At 40.6% G+C, this 15,619-nt stretch overlaps 1 protein-coding gene across 22 annotated transcripts in view; it reads right to left on the reverse strand.

Moving 5' to 3' along the window:
• The window catches only part of LOC121292998 (ataxin-7-like protein 1), a 310,112-nt gene that overhangs the window by 85,522 nt on the left and 208,971 nt on the right, over window positions 1-15,619 (reverse strand). Inside the window, exon 1 of one of the 22 annotated variants that reach the window (XM_041215562.1) lies at window positions 2,932-3,045. The exons of the other annotated variants lie outside the window; for them this stretch is intronic. The gene's annotated coding sequence lies outside the window, so the exon portion shown is untranslated. Of the gene's footprint in view, window positions 1-2,931; window positions 3,046-15,619 lie in introns of those variants that run through there. 22 annotated transcript variants of the gene reach the window in all.

Below are 15,619 nucleotides of genomic sequence, written 5' to 3' on the forward strand. Positions count from 1 at the left end.
GCAACCAACTGAGTCATGGCTGGCAAAATACGAGGTGAAGTATTTGTCACTCCAGCAAATTAAAATGCACTGAAGAAACCTTGGAACTCCCCATCTATGAACATTGCAAGAACTTCACCACACCAAATACACCAGTTCAAGGCCAACGAGGGATAGACAATAAATGCCAACCTTGCCAGTGATATCCATATCGCCAGAATTAATTAAAAAAAACACTTTCACTGCTGGCTGTTCACTTAATGAGATCATCTGTATTGGTGTGGCTCCAGGTCAAATGTACTGGTTTCTTATCTTCGACTTCACTAGGACCATTTGGATGTAGATCCCTGTTTGATACATCCCTAACCACCCTGGCTGAGCCCCTGAAATCTTCACCATGCTAGTTTCTCTCCTGTACTACTCCCCTCTGTGACCATCAATAAGAGTAACACAGGTTAATAAGGCCATAAAAAGAAGCAAACAAAACACTGGGCTTGAATTCCAGAGCAAGATACTTGAAGACCAGAGAGATTATATTAACTTGTGCAGAATCTTGGTTAGACCACACTTGGAGTGCTGTGAACGGTTCTGGTCTCCATATTATAAAAAAAAATATAGAGGCACTGGTGAATGTGAAAATTAGATGTACTTAAACGATACTAGAACTAAAGAGGTCATACCTATCAGGGAACATTGAACCAGCTGGGGCTCTTTTCACTAGGAAAGAGAAAATTGAGGGATGCCCCAATAAAGATATTTTATCTTTATGGGTCCTAATTCTGGTCTCCGCATGAGTGGAAATATATCTGTCTGCCCTATGAAAACATTTCATAATCTTAATAGTCATTAATAAATCCAGTAGGTAATTCAGGAGAAACCTCTTTATCCAGTGAGTGGTTAGAATGCAGAACTCACTAACACAAGGAATAGTTCAGGTGACAAGCAGAGATGCATTTAAGGGGCTTGAAAAACACATGAGGAGAAAGAAATTGAGGGGTAGGTTGATGGGGCTAGATGAAGGAGGACCGGAGGAGGTTAGTGAGAATCATACAACAGCATGGACCTGTTAAGGCCTAATGACATGTTTCTGTGCTGTTAATATGTTATTCTATGCAGATGACGCCCAATATCCAATTCCCATGCTGCTCCTGTTTTCTCATTCTCCTCCTCCCATTTCATTTCTTCTGCTTTGTCTACCCCTCCCTTCTGCTCTTCTTCCCCCTCTTTCCTCCCTTGGTTCAAATGTGCACTTTTGCTTTTCCTGCTTGACCTTTAAAAAAAATTATATGTCAACTAGCCCTCGTCACTACGAATCCAAAATGCTTTTCATCCACAATTTCTATTTCAGTAATTCACACCTCTAATGTCCAAAATAAGGGTGTGAACAAAATAAAATTGAATTGAATAAATTATATATTTCACAATAACACAATTTACTTGTTTTTGAAAGCCTCTGCCTAGAGGAGAGCATGAGGTGATTGCAAGTGTTCAAGTCCTGTGCCTTATTTTAGTTTAATATTTATCAGATAAATACCGCACTAAGTTGTCTCAGTTTTGTCTAAACAGTCTTTAGGTATTGCTTGATTAAAACACCATATTCTTACTGCAATGGGTTCAGGGAAATTCAGCCTTTTACGTTGGTGTGATTGTACAGGCAAAGACAGAGATCCAGTTGTTCGTTTGTTGTCTATTAGGTAATAAATCTTGGAAAATTATTCATAAAAAGTAGTTGCTAGTGGCTTACAACTAAGAAGAAAATTAACAAATATCAGATGAGGCTAAAGACCTAGATAAATTTCCCACTAATAATAATATGGGGGAGAATTTTTCCCATGACGGGCGGGCTAGGCATGAGCGGAGCCGATTGCCGCCTGCGATCGGCTGTGCACCACCATTTTATGGAGCTGCCTCAGGGAGATTGAATGGTTGTGATAACTTTTAAAGAAATAAAGTGCAAATTAATTTAAGCATGTCCCCTCATGTGACAGTGTCACATGAGCTGGGCCATGTTTGTGAAGTAAAATTTATTTATTTATTTTATGAAACCTTCAGGAAACTTCATCCCGCCCGTGGATGAGGTTTCCTGAAAAACATGAAGGCCATTTTGGCTCTTCACCTGCCCACCAACCTGAAGGTTGAATGGGCAGCATTATTAACAAGTTAAATTACTTTTTTAATGGCCTTAATAGACCGCTGACAGTTTGGCAGGCGTGTAGCTGCCTCTGGTGTGCGCCCGCCGAACGAAATGATGCACGCCCGACGTCATCACGTGTCGGCATGTCGGGCCCACCCCAGCACGCCAACCAGAAGATTCAGCCCATGCAGAATAGATTTTCATCAAAAGGAGCTAATTCGGTCTTAACTCCATCAAAAAGAACTGAATAAGTATCTGGGGTACAGAGAGCTGGAGACAGAGAGAGGGGTAACCAAATACATCGTGGAACACAACAGTTCTTGTGCTGCTAGAACAAAGGACATGTAATTGGTGGAAAGTGATCAGTCAGGGTTGAAGCGTGAAGATGTGGGAATCGATGGATTGATTTTCTGGAGTCATGAGACAAGTTATGCAAAAAATTCCTACAGGAGATTAAGTAAGGTACGGTTATAATATATAGGAGTAAACTGTTTCAGGCAAAGAGCATTTATCCCTTTTATGTCATTTTAGGTTTGTAACTACTTTTACTGGTTGTATGTCCAAAAAAAATCTAATAAGTGTGGACTTTCATCCCTAATGGATAACAAGATAGCCACCATTACCACTACTTTGTTCACATTGTAAGATTACGCTTTACTTCGAAACCGTCGCACATATGCTGACAAAAGTATTGGTTGAAAGGTTTTCAATCAAGTTTGTAATCCTAGTTTAGATGATACAGGCATGGGAATATAGTACACTAAAGTTTATGAAATTATACAAGTTACAGCACAAGGAGGGCCATTGGCCCATCATACCTGTGCTGGTGCTAGCTCTTCAACCAAAGCTATATCCCTGCTCTTTGCCCATATCCTTTACAGAATGGGGTTAGGATTAGAAACAGGAAACAGCAAAACTTGAGTCCCAGCCTCTGGAGAATAAAACAAATGCAAACAAGGCAGGAAAATGATAACTTGAACATAAACAGATCACTGGTTCAGCACCTATTTACCTATTATACATTAAATTTTACATGCAGGACATGCTTCACAGAAAACTCGTTTAAGTATCTGCAGTACCTGTTCTCCTGTAGGTGATGCTATGATAGGAATTTTCAATGTTAAATATAGCACATTGTGTGCCACACAAAAGTTCCTACTGTTTTCAGTAACTGAAGGTGAAGCTATTAGGGGAAGTGCAAGGAGAGGGATGGAGGAGGAGAAAAGAGTAAAACATGTGACTGGAAGAGTGAATGGGAAAGGATGGACACTTTTTCCCCCAATCCTCACCCCAAATACCATTAATGGTTTATTTCCTTGCTAGACCACCCACCATCTTACACCTGAAAGAAAAGACAAGACAGAAAGATCATCAAAAGGACATATTTAGGAAAGAGAAGCAGCAAAGAGAGAAGAGAAATATAGGAGCAGAAGAGGAAAAACTAAGAAAATCAGCAACACGAGACTTCAGAGACAGAAATTCTCTGACAACCATATGGTCTTACCACCTGGCCGGTAAAATAGCAGAGCAGCGCACCATCCTTTATCGAACCTGCCTGACTCACTTCAATGATTTAATAAGGACAGGAAGGCAGTAGACCCTGGGGGTGGGGGCATTCACGCTGCAAGATTACTGCCTTGATGATGACTGCCAAAATCTCTCCTCCTCTGTGCAGCAGTACAGGAGATTGATGAGATAACATTAAAAATGCTATGCCTTTTCTTGCACATAACGCATTTCAGAAGTCAAAACTTTGTTTCAAAGGAATAGCAATCTAGAAGCCTAGGTTTCACCTCGTTTGTCTTTTGCTTTGACAGGTTCACCAACTGGAAGTCAGTCTGATTGACAAGCTTGGCTTCTAGCCAGGTGGGGAAGACTCTGGAGCAGGTAGGACCAATTAACAATTGAGGGAGAACGAGCAGGTCCAATCCCCAACCTGGGGTCTTTGTATAAGAGAGGGTGAGGTTTCTTATCGGTCTGGGAGGAAGCACTCTTGCTGTTCCTAACTCTTAAACTGTGCTACAGAAAGGCATTCCTTCTTCCTGAAACTGTCTTTGCCTCCTTTTAGCTACTGGGTTTACCAAGGTTTAGGCTACTGATGAACCATCAAAGCAGGTTAAATCAGAGGCTGCAAGCTTCATTAAAATACTTCAATTTCCAACCCGCCTCCTTGAGGTGTGTCAGCTGCCCACCTCTTGTCCTAACTGCATTAAACTTGGGAGTGGGCTGGTTGGAGGCAAGTCGGGGTTGGGTTTGAGAATTTGAATATCTAACCTGACCTCAATCCACTGTATTTCTGTTATTAAAGTTCAGCACACTGTTTTTGAAATAAATGATTATTTTTATTCAAAACCTTATTTGTACTCTAACCAAGAAGGAAGCACAGAATGATCCTTCAAACAGTATGATAATGTTTAAAGATCGGCTTAGTGTTGCAAATATCTACTGCATACGTTTTAGAATATAACTTTTAGTTTTGGGAATTAAAGTTTTAACTGTAGAAAAATGGAGGCACTCGACTGAGAAACTGATAAACAACCCAGAAGTAAATGCAATTCTAACAAGGTTGAAGTTAATTACAGTTAAAAGCTAACTTGAGTTTATCTTGCAAGGTCAGAGTTGATGGTGAAAAATTCAAACAATGAATGACCCACCTTGAAGCATGTAATGGACCAAGGGAGTCTGGAGAGAGGGCAATTACATCCATTAGAAATATATATTATTCCTTTGGGTTGCAGAATCAAAGAGCTGTGTTGAAGATAAAATAATTTGTTTGCATTTTTGTTTGAACCATCCCAAAGCATGCCACGTTGCCAGAGATAACGATTCAGAGTGCAACCTTGGTCAAAAGGTTCTTTTGTTTAATTTATTTGTGTGTGTTTGGTGACAGGAGCAATTAGTTCAGTTGGGGGAAAAGACAGAGGCAGTTGCAGATGTGGCCTTGTGTAGGCTACAGCTCAGAGTGGGGAAAGCCAAAGAAAATGCATGTTAGTCAGCTAGGCCTGCACTTCAAGCAGTGAAGATACTAACTTTATTTTTCCTTGCAAGGAATACGGGTGGGGGTTCTATCTCAGTTTGGATTCTAAGAGGGGGAAAGCAGCTGGAGATTTGCCTAGTTTGAAACTAAAGGAAGAAATCTACAGCGGCATTACCCTCGCTGAATCTCCCACTATTGTGACGATCCCAGCTGATGTTAATAATGGACAAGTCAGGTTCCAGAGTGAAACCTGGCTTCATTGATCCTGTGTTTTTTTTTAGAAACTGTGGAGAAAAGTTAATGAACAAATTCGCAGGAGTTTACTGATGAACTTTGAACGTAACGAATAAAACATTTATTAAACAGGGAAAAAAGCTATATTACACCAGATAAAAAGGTTGGAGGGATCTCAATACAAATGCAAGAAAACGATTCATACTCACACCATTCCTTTTACCCTAGCAATACCCTTACAGACGCTAAACTCAGTGAAGATTTACAATATCTTAACACCAAGGGTTCTTGCTTGGGCCTCCAGCTGATATCTCTCCCTGAGACACCCAAAACTGCACTCTAAATGCACTATTACTTCAACTATAAGACCAGGACAAGAAAGAAGGTCAATGGGATTAGTTTGGAATTACTGAAGCAAAGTGTTAGCAGAGACACAACAGGCCAATTGGCTTCTTCTGTACTGCAAACTTCAGTAGTTCTATGGAAGAAAATGCACACAATGAGGATGGAACCTATTTTGGAGAGGGAGAACCAAACATCTGAGCTGCTCGCCAACATTTAGCAGCAGCCAAAGCATCTGGTCTTAGTTTAATCAGGTGGCTGATATGGAATTCCTGGTTTCACAGGGCAGGGTGGGGAGGTGGTAGAATCTAGAAGTTCCAAAAGGAAGACTTTCAGCAAGTTAAACAAGTGGGTACAGAACTCTTCGACAGAGCAATGACTTTTTAAAAAATTGTTCTCGGCATTGTTGCGTTGTTGGCATTTATTGCCCATGCTTAATCACCCTGAGAGATGGTGGTGAACTGCCTTCTAGAACCACTGCAGTCCATGTAGTATAGGTACACCCAGTGTTGGAAGATGCCAGGCCGAAGAGCCAACTTGCTTGTTACAAAGACCCATGAAGAGCAGTACAGGGGTAATAGAAGAGAATGAGCTGAGCCATCAGCCCTATGCATACTTGTCAATGCAGTCCTACAGAAGGTAACTGAACTTACTATCGCACTTAAAAGGGTTGATATTTATTCCACTTAATGTTTTAAATACATATACTTTCAACGTTCAATGGCTAAATGTGCAACAGCACCCCACTGAATCAGAGTTAGAAACCTGGTATTTCTTTAATAAATTATGAGCAAGTTTAATTCTGCAAAAATGCATTTACTTCTAAAAACAATATTGCACCATGTCAATGCAGTAATGGTCATGAACCATCCTCCCAGAAACCTCACGATCATATTTTCATGGTCGAATCCAGACTGGCCAAACTCTAGTAAGCTTGGAAATGATCGGGCCCTTAAAGTATTACCACATCCTAAACGTGCTGTGTGTTGCAGGAGAACAAGATGAGTGAATCTTTTAGCAATTATGCTCACAATACTCACTTTAGTTACCAAAACACGACAGTGCTACCTTTGGACATAATCCAACACATGCTGATTACTAAAGCAAAACTGCGCAAAAATCATGTAAATTATGAAATAAGGAAAATGTCACTGGCCTAAAACACTAATTTTGTAACTGTAGTAGTAAAGCAGGAAAATCAAACAGATTACAAAATGTTTTACCTTATATTTGTAAAGCCTCATTATCATTACCCTTGACATAGTGATTTGTAATGGATAAAATATAATTATATTAGTGACTTTGGGAGTTTTCACACTTAAGTCAGGAATAAACACGAGTGCATACGAAGTTATACCTGAATGAGATCAAAAGATTAATGGATAACAGTAATTTTGAGATGAAGCAGATATTCTATAATCTGGTGCTCAGTAATTCTAGGTGACAGTCATCCTCTCTTCTTGTCTGAGATCTAAACAGAGTGAAATTATTTTGCTCCTCTCATCTCCTTCCATAATCATTACTAGTCTTTCTGAAATGTGCTTTACTACATCATCCATGATCATGTGATAAAATCTATTACACATTTTATTTGTTTTGTGGTACATCCTTGGCTACCCAGGGAATGTAACACAATATTGCTCCAGGGCATTTCATGCTAGACGAAATTCTACAGTGGTACAAGGGAAAATTACAAGCACCAGAATTCTGGAGGGACTCATTAGTGTTATGGTTACATATTAGGAAAGAATTTCAATATCACTAATGGGAAAATTTCCACTGTGAACAATTTAGCCATTTTGAAACAAGAGATTGGTCACTTAGCAATGGCAGTGCAATCATTCCACCTAATAAGTAACCTAACAGAAAGGCCCCTTCTTGCCAAAGTTGTATTACCAATGGTCAATGAGAACACTATGGTCTAATGTGTTTCACTGTTTTAACTGCAAGAGAGGAACAGGCAAACATACCAGAGACACACAGCATTGCAATAGCACCAAAAATCATAAGATAATTTTGGTGAGAGGACCGGGGAAGTTTGGGGGTGCAGGGTGGGGAAGGCAAGTTAACAATTCAATTAGGATTACAGGTTTTGTTTATTTTGTGGTACATCCTTGGCTACTTAGGGAATGTAACACTAGATGTTGCTCCAGGACAAGACGGGGGTTGGAAACAATATTTAGCAGTCCAGACAGTGTGCTCTAGATGTTCTAGTATCTCCTGGATAATGGAGTAAAGAACCTTTCAGAAAGACTGGTAATGATTATGGAAGGAGATAAGAGGAGCCATACAGAGGGGTCAACAATATAAGAAAGAAAAGGCTTGAAGTCCTATAAAAGAAGTTCAGGAGGTTAGAAAGCACTGTTAGGAACTTCAAGGGTTATAATCTTTGGGTTATACTCCCAGCCATGTGCTAGAATAGGGAAGGATAAGACGATTAGGAAGATTGGTATTTGGCTAAAGCAATAAGCCAGGAAGATGGTAGTTGTTCCAGAAAAGTAAGCTGCATCTGAACAGAAAGGGAGGTAATGAAATACTGAAGCGCAGGCTCATTTGAACTAGGGAGGAAGGCAACAGGGAAAATAAAAGCATTCAAAGGGAGCAAGAGAACGTAGATGTAGATGAAACAAAAATAAAAGGAACAAAAATTTAGCAAAAGAAACATGCAGAGGGAATAATAGGAGCAGAAGGAGAATATTAAAATCAACCAGTTTGAAGCAGGCAAAATGTAGCTTGTTATAAAACTGGTGAAAGGAATGGCATTAATTACGAAAAGACAAAGAAGGTGGTCATGTACTGCATTGCTCAAGTGTGTGGGAAATAAACTGGGGAATTAAATGCAATGTTGTAACAGAGAAATATAGATACAACAGCAGTAACAGATGTCTCACTGCAAACTGAGTGGCAGTGAACAATAAAAATATTGGATTATATTTTTAGGAGGGAATAAAAAGTTAAGAAGAAAGGGTAATGGTAAAACTGAAGAAGAAATACATGTTGTACAAAGGATTGGTGTACAAGAAAAAAGTCAATATAGTAAGTCAGAGGTAAAAAAAATAAAGGGGCTGTTTCTTTAATGGGGTTGTACAACAGAGCCACTAATTATGGGAGGGAAATGGTCAAGGAAATCTGTAGGCAGATCAGGGAGATTACATTATATAGAAAATACAGCATAGAAACAGTCCATTCAGCCCAAATGCTCCATGCTGGTGTTCATGCTCCACATAAGCCATCCCCCACCCCTCTTCAACTCACTCTATCTATACCCTTCTAATCCTTTCTCCTTCATGTACTTATCTAGCTTCCCTGTAAATGCAAAGCTTTTACTAGCCTCAACTACACTAGGCAGCAGTGAGTTCCAAATTCTAATCATTCTCTGAGTAAAGAATTTTTTCTCAAGTTCCTTATTGGATCTTTCAGTGATTGTTTTATATTTATGACCTTTACTTTTGGAATCCTCCAGAAGTGGAAATATCTTCTCTATGCCCACCCCATTAGACCCTTTCAATCTTGAGGCCTTGGTTATGTCACCCCTCTCAGCTTTTGGTTTTCTAGAGCAAAATGTCCCAGCCTGTTCAGCCATTCTTGATAGTTAATAAAATGCATGGGATTAATAAAATTACTGTTCTGGGAGATTTTAATTATTCATTGATTGGGACAGGGAGGGAGTAAATGCAAAAGAATTCTTGAAATGTGTGTAAGCTTCTTTAAGCAGTATGTTCACATGCATTTAAGGAAAAAAGGATCACTAGATCTCGTTACAAGTAACCAAAAAGATGAGTTGAATATAGGTGTGCATCTCAGCAACATGAAATAAGGCTGAAATAGAAAGTGAACATAAAAACAAGGGTGCTGGATTGGAATAGGGTAGATTTCCAAAAGATGAAGAGTAAGCTAGAGTTGGAAAGAGAAAATTTTACCATAGACTGGAGAACAATAATAGAAATGTGTTTAAAAAACAAAAGACAGCAAGATTGCAAAATAAATGCAATGGGAAGCAGTGGCGTAGTGCTGATGTCATTGGACTAGTAAGGGTTCAAATCCCACCACGGTGGAATTTAAATTCAATAAATCTACATTTAAAGCTAGTCTCAGTAATGCTGACTATAAAACCGTTGTCCACTGTCGTTAAAAACCCATCTGGTTCACCAATGATTTTTAGGGAAGGAAATCTACTATTCTTATCTGGTCTGATCTACATATGACTCCAGCCACACAACAAAGTGGTTGACTCTTAAATGGCCTAGCACTCAGTTGTATCAAACTGCTACAGAAAAGAATAAGGAATGAAACCGATGGAACAACCGGCATCAACCCAGCATGAAATGACAACAGCACATCTAGCCCTGTCGATCCTGCAAAGTCCTCCTTGCTAACATCTGGGGGCTTGTGCCAAAGTTGGGAGAACTGTCTCACAGTCTAGTCAAGCAACAGCCTGACATAGTCATATTCATGGAATAATACCTTAGATAGTAACCCAGACACCACCATCACCATCCCTGAGTATGTCCTGTCCCACAGGCATGACAGATCCAGCAGACATGGCAGCACAGTGGTAAACAGTCAGTAAGGAGCTGCTCTGGATGTCCTCAACATTGACTCTGGACCCCATGAAGTCTCATGGCATCAGGTCAAACATGGGCAAGGAAACCTCCAGCTGATTACCAACTATTGCCTCCCCTCAGCTGATGAATCAGTGCTCCTCCATGTTGAACACCAATTGGAAACAACACTGAAGGTGGAAAGAACACAGAATGGACTCTGGGTGCAGGACTTCAATGTCACGGTAGCACCACTGCTGACTGAGCTGGCCTAGAACTAAAGGACATAGCTGCTAGACTGGGTTTGTGGCAGGTGAGGAGGGAACCAGGAAGGAAAAACCTACCTGACTTTGTCCTAACCAATCTATCTGTCGCAGGCACAGCTGTCCATGACAGTGCTGATAGGAAGTCCTGCCTTTAAATTGAGGTTACCCTCCATCTTCTTGTGTGGCACTACTACTGTGCTAAGTGGGATAGATTTCAAACATATCTAGCAACTCAAAACTGGGCATCCATGAGGCGCTTTGGGCCATCAGCAGAAGCAGAATCATATTCAACCACCATCTGTAACCTCATGGCCCGGCATATCCCCCACTCTACCATTACTATCAAGGCGGGATTCAACCTTAGTTCAATGAAGAGTGCAGGAAGGCATGCAAGGAGCAGCAACAGACATACCTAAAAATGAGGTGTCAACCTGGTGAATCTACAACACCGGACTACTTGCATGCCAAACTGCAGAAGCAGCATGCGACAGACAGAGCTAAGCGATCCCACAACCAACAGATCAGATCAAAGCTCTGCAGTCCTGCCACATCCAATGGTGAATGGTGGTGGGCAAGTAAACAACTAACAGGAAGACCAGATTCAACAAATATCCCCATCCTCAGTGATGGGGGAGCCCAACATACCAGTGCAAAAAACAAGGTTGAAACACTTGCCACCATCTTCAGCCAGAAGTACAAGGTGGACAATCCATCTCAACCTCTTCCTGAGGTCCCCAGCATCACAGATGCCAGTCTTCAGCCAATTCCAAATACTACATGTGATATCAAGAAATGGCTGAAGGCACTGGATACTGCAAAGGCTATGGACCCTGACAATTTTCTAGCAATTGTACTGAAGACTAGTGCTCCAAAATAGTTGTGCTCCTAGCCAAGCTGTCCCAGTTCAGCTGAAACACTGGCATTCCTGCTGGCAATGTGGGAAAACAGGAAAAAAAACAGGACAAATCCAGCCTGGCTAATTACCATTCCATCAGTCTACTCTTGATCATCAGCAAAGTGATGGAAGGTGATGTTGATTGGCACTTACTCAGCAGCAACCTACTCACTGATGCTTAGTTTGGGTTCCACCAGGGTCACCTAGCTCCTGACCTCATTACAGCCATGGTCCAAACATGGACCAAAGAGCTGAACTCAAGAGGTGAGGTGAGAGTGCCTGCCCTTGGCATCAAGGCAGCATTTGACTGAGTGTGGCATTAAGGAACCGTAACAAAACTGGAGTCATTGGGAATAAGAGGAAAAAGCATCCTACTGGTTGGAGTCATACCTATCTCAAAGTAAGACGGTGGAGGTCAATCTCAGCCCTGCATCACTGCAGGAGTTCCTCAGGGTAGTGTCCTAGGCCCAGCCATCTTCAGCAGCTTGATCAATGACCTTCCCTCTATTATAAGATCAGAGCTGGGGATGTTCACTGATGATTATGCAACGTTCAGCACCATTCATGCCTTTTGGGATACTGATGCAGTCAGTGTCCATACACACCAAGATTTGGGCAAGTAGCATTCGTGCTACACAAGTACCAGGCAATGACCATCTCCAACAAGAGAGCATTTAACAATCTTCCCTTGACATTCAATGGCACTACCATAGCTGAATCCCCCTTTATCAACATCCTGGGTGTTACCATTGACCAGAAGCTGAACTGGACCAGCCATATGAATACCATGGCTGCAAGAGTAGGTCAGAGGCTGGGAATTCTGCAGAGAGTAACCTTCTCTTGACTCCCCAAGGCCTTTCCACCATCTACAAGGCAAGTGTCAGGAGTGTGATGGAATACTCTCCACTTTCCTGGATGAGTGCAGCTCCAACAGCACTTAAGAAACTTGACACCATCCAGAACAAAGCAGCCCGCTTGACTGTTGCCCTATCCACACCAATGCATAGTGGCAGCCATGTGTACCATCTACAAAATGCACTGGAGCAACTCACCAAGGCTCCTTCGACAGCACATTCCAAATCTGCAACCTCTGCCATCTCGAAGGACAAAGTTAGCTCAATGTATTAGAACACCTGCAAGTTCCTGTCAAACCACACGTCATCCTGACTTGGAACTATATCATCATTCCTTCATTATTGTTGGTCAAAATTCTGAACTCCCTTCCTAACAGCACCGTGGGTGTATATACAGTACGTGGACTGTAGCGGCTCAAGAAGTTGGCTCACCAGCACCTTCTAAAGGGCAGTTAGGGAGGGGCAATAAATGCTGGCCTGGTCAGTGATGCCCACACCCCATGAAAGAATAAAAAATACCATGAACAAAAATTGTCAAATTTCAGAAAGCTGTGAGTAAATGAAGTTTGAAACAAAACTAAAGTTGAAGAGGAGGGGTTATGATGGGTTTTGGTATAATAAAAGTAAGATTATGAGAAAATAAGGAATGAGACTCAGGAAGGGATAAGGAAAACAAGGAGGTAGCATGAGGATAGAATTTCAAAAGAGATTCTTAAAAACAGTGAACATATAGTACAAATATATCAGTAAAAAAAATCTGTTCCATGTAATTAGAGACATTCAGAGGGAAGGATATTGAGTTAATACTACAAAAGTTAGTTAAGATAAAAGAAGGCATGACTGGGAACTTCCAAAGATCCTTAGGGAAATAGGGAAAGAAATACAGAGATTTCTTAAAGTCCTAGGAATTAGATTTCATGATTCTATCATTCTATTCAATGGACTGGAGGACTAGACAGTAATCAATGTAATGGCTATTTTGAGAGACAAAGGTAGCCAAGGTCATTAGAGGCCAGTTGGTTTAATATCTGTGGTAGGAAAGAATTCTGCAATCATGATTTTAAGATGAAATTATTAAATATTCAACTGAATAGAAAATAATTTGAAGCAGCTAATAAGATTTCAGAAAGGGAGATTATGCTTGTCAAACTTGTAAGAGTTATTTGAGGCAATGAAAGTCATGATGGATGGTAGGGGGAATGTAGTGGATTTGGTGTAAATGGATTTCTGGAAAGCCTTTGAGAAGGTACCACATAAAAAATTTACCTTAGAACATCAATGGATAAGAAATTAGAAGAACAAAACAAATTGAATTTAAAACTGATAATAAGGAACAATGCCAAGGGTTGGAGTCAAGAACAGATTGTCAGTGGTTGGAAATGGGTCTATTTCATTGGTTTCAGTTCTGTTTTGTTCACTGCATACATTAAATGATTTGGTTATAGAGGTAGTAGCTGTATCCAAATTTGCAGATGTCACTGAATAGGAGGCATCGTTAGTAATTCTGAGGACCGAACAAAGCTGTAAGGAAGGACTCATAATATGTTGAACAGGTAAAAAGAGCGACAGATAGAATTTAACTGTCAGTTGGTATATTCTGATGCTCTTTATGATGGAAAACTGGGTGATGTGGAAGAAGAGGGAATTGGGGGCTCAGGTTCACAAGACATTAAAAGCAGTATCTCGAGTGGATAAGGGCATTAAAAAGTATAATGGAAAACTGAATTGTATGGCAAGGGATATAGAACATAAAAGACAAGTATTTGTCAATCCACATAAATCTTTGAAAGACCATAAAGGAAATAGCATATGCCGTTTTGGACCCCAGACAACAGTAATGACGTTGGGACAACAGGTGGTACAATGCAGATTCACTAGGATGCTGCCTGGTATGAGCAAATACAAAGAAACATTTGGAAAAATTGTGGCTGTTCTCATGAGAACAGTGATTATTGAAGTATTTGATAAAGGTGCTTAAAATTATGAAAAATTGATCAGAAGAGGCAGAAAGAAACTGTTTCCTGTGAATGAGTAGTGTAGAGCAAAGGGACATAGATATCAGGTTAAATATGTTATTTTAGTTCAGATCAGGAGAAACGTTTTCTTTTACATACAGGGTTGTGAGGCAATGGAACATACTTAATGGTTCAGGTAGAGACCATTTCAACAATTAAGAATAAGTTAGATAGATGATTAAAGGAAAGGAGAATACAAGGACCTAGGAACAGTCAGGTTTGGAAACCAATGATCTTAAAAACACCACAAAGCACCAGGCAGCTCCACTGAAGATTAAAGCCTATACCAGACTGAACAGAGGCTGTTGCCTTCATATAATGCAGCTCCTGCTGAATTTGTAGCAGTCACTGCACAGATCGTAAAAGCTCAACTGAAGCTGCATCAAAAGAAATTGCTCTCATTTACTAATGCTAACAAACCAATTATGCAACGATCAATGGTGATGAGTTGATGTACTCTTTGAGGCCGTCTGAGGATTTACACAGGCCTTGTAACCAATGATTATTCTGCAATGACAACAAGCAGTTAAACAATCATAATTAATGATAAGCGTGGAGGACAAACCCCTCACTCAAGAGTGCTTTCTTCATCTTTGACTGGCCACTCACCTGTTCTGTTGAAGAGTCATACGGACTCAAAACATTAACTGTATTCCTCTCCGGAGGTGCTGCCAGACCTGCTGAGTTTTTCCAGGTATTTTTATTTTTGTTTTGGATTTCTAGCATCTGCAGTTTTTTGCTTTTAACTCACTTTAAGGACTTGAATTTGATTTTGAACTGTACCTGTAAACTGATTCGAGTTCTGCTAGCTCTAAGCTGGAGAAAAAGTGGAGAGAAATGTTGGCAAAAAAAGGCCTACTGTATAAAGACAGAAAAGACACTGCTAGAGAATCAAGAAACAATGGTAGCTGCGGACAAACTCAATATGTCACCCTTCTGCTGGGAGGGAATGTGTGGCAGTGACAGTTTCCAGGAAGGGAATGAAGTTTAGCAACCTATTTATGATACTGACCTGTTTACAGTCAGCACTGTTCTTGGTGTATTAATTTTCACGGCTCTTACATTGCAGGACAGATTCTGCAACTCAGAATCACAGAATTATTACAGCACAGGAGGACATTTGGCCCACCGCGTCTGCACCCACTCTCCCAATGACCAATTCACCGAATGCCATTCCCCCTCCTTCTCTCCATAACACTGCACATTCTTCCTGTTCAGAAACAGTCTTAATTCCGTTTTGAATGCTTCGATTGAGCCTGTCTCCACCACACTTTCATACGGTGCATTGCAGATGACTATTCGCTGTGTGAATGGTTTTCGAGTTGCTTTTGCTTCTTTTGTCAATTTGTCTCTCTCCCCTCCCACTATCTATCTCTCTCCCA

Source organism: Carcharodon carcharias, chromosome 21, assembly GCF_017639515.1.
Source record: "Carcharodon carcharias isolate sCarCar2 chromosome 21, sCarCar2.pri, whole genome shotgun sequence".
NCBI lineage: Eukaryota > Metazoa > Chordata > Chondrichthyes > Lamniformes > Lamnidae > Carcharodon > Carcharodon carcharias.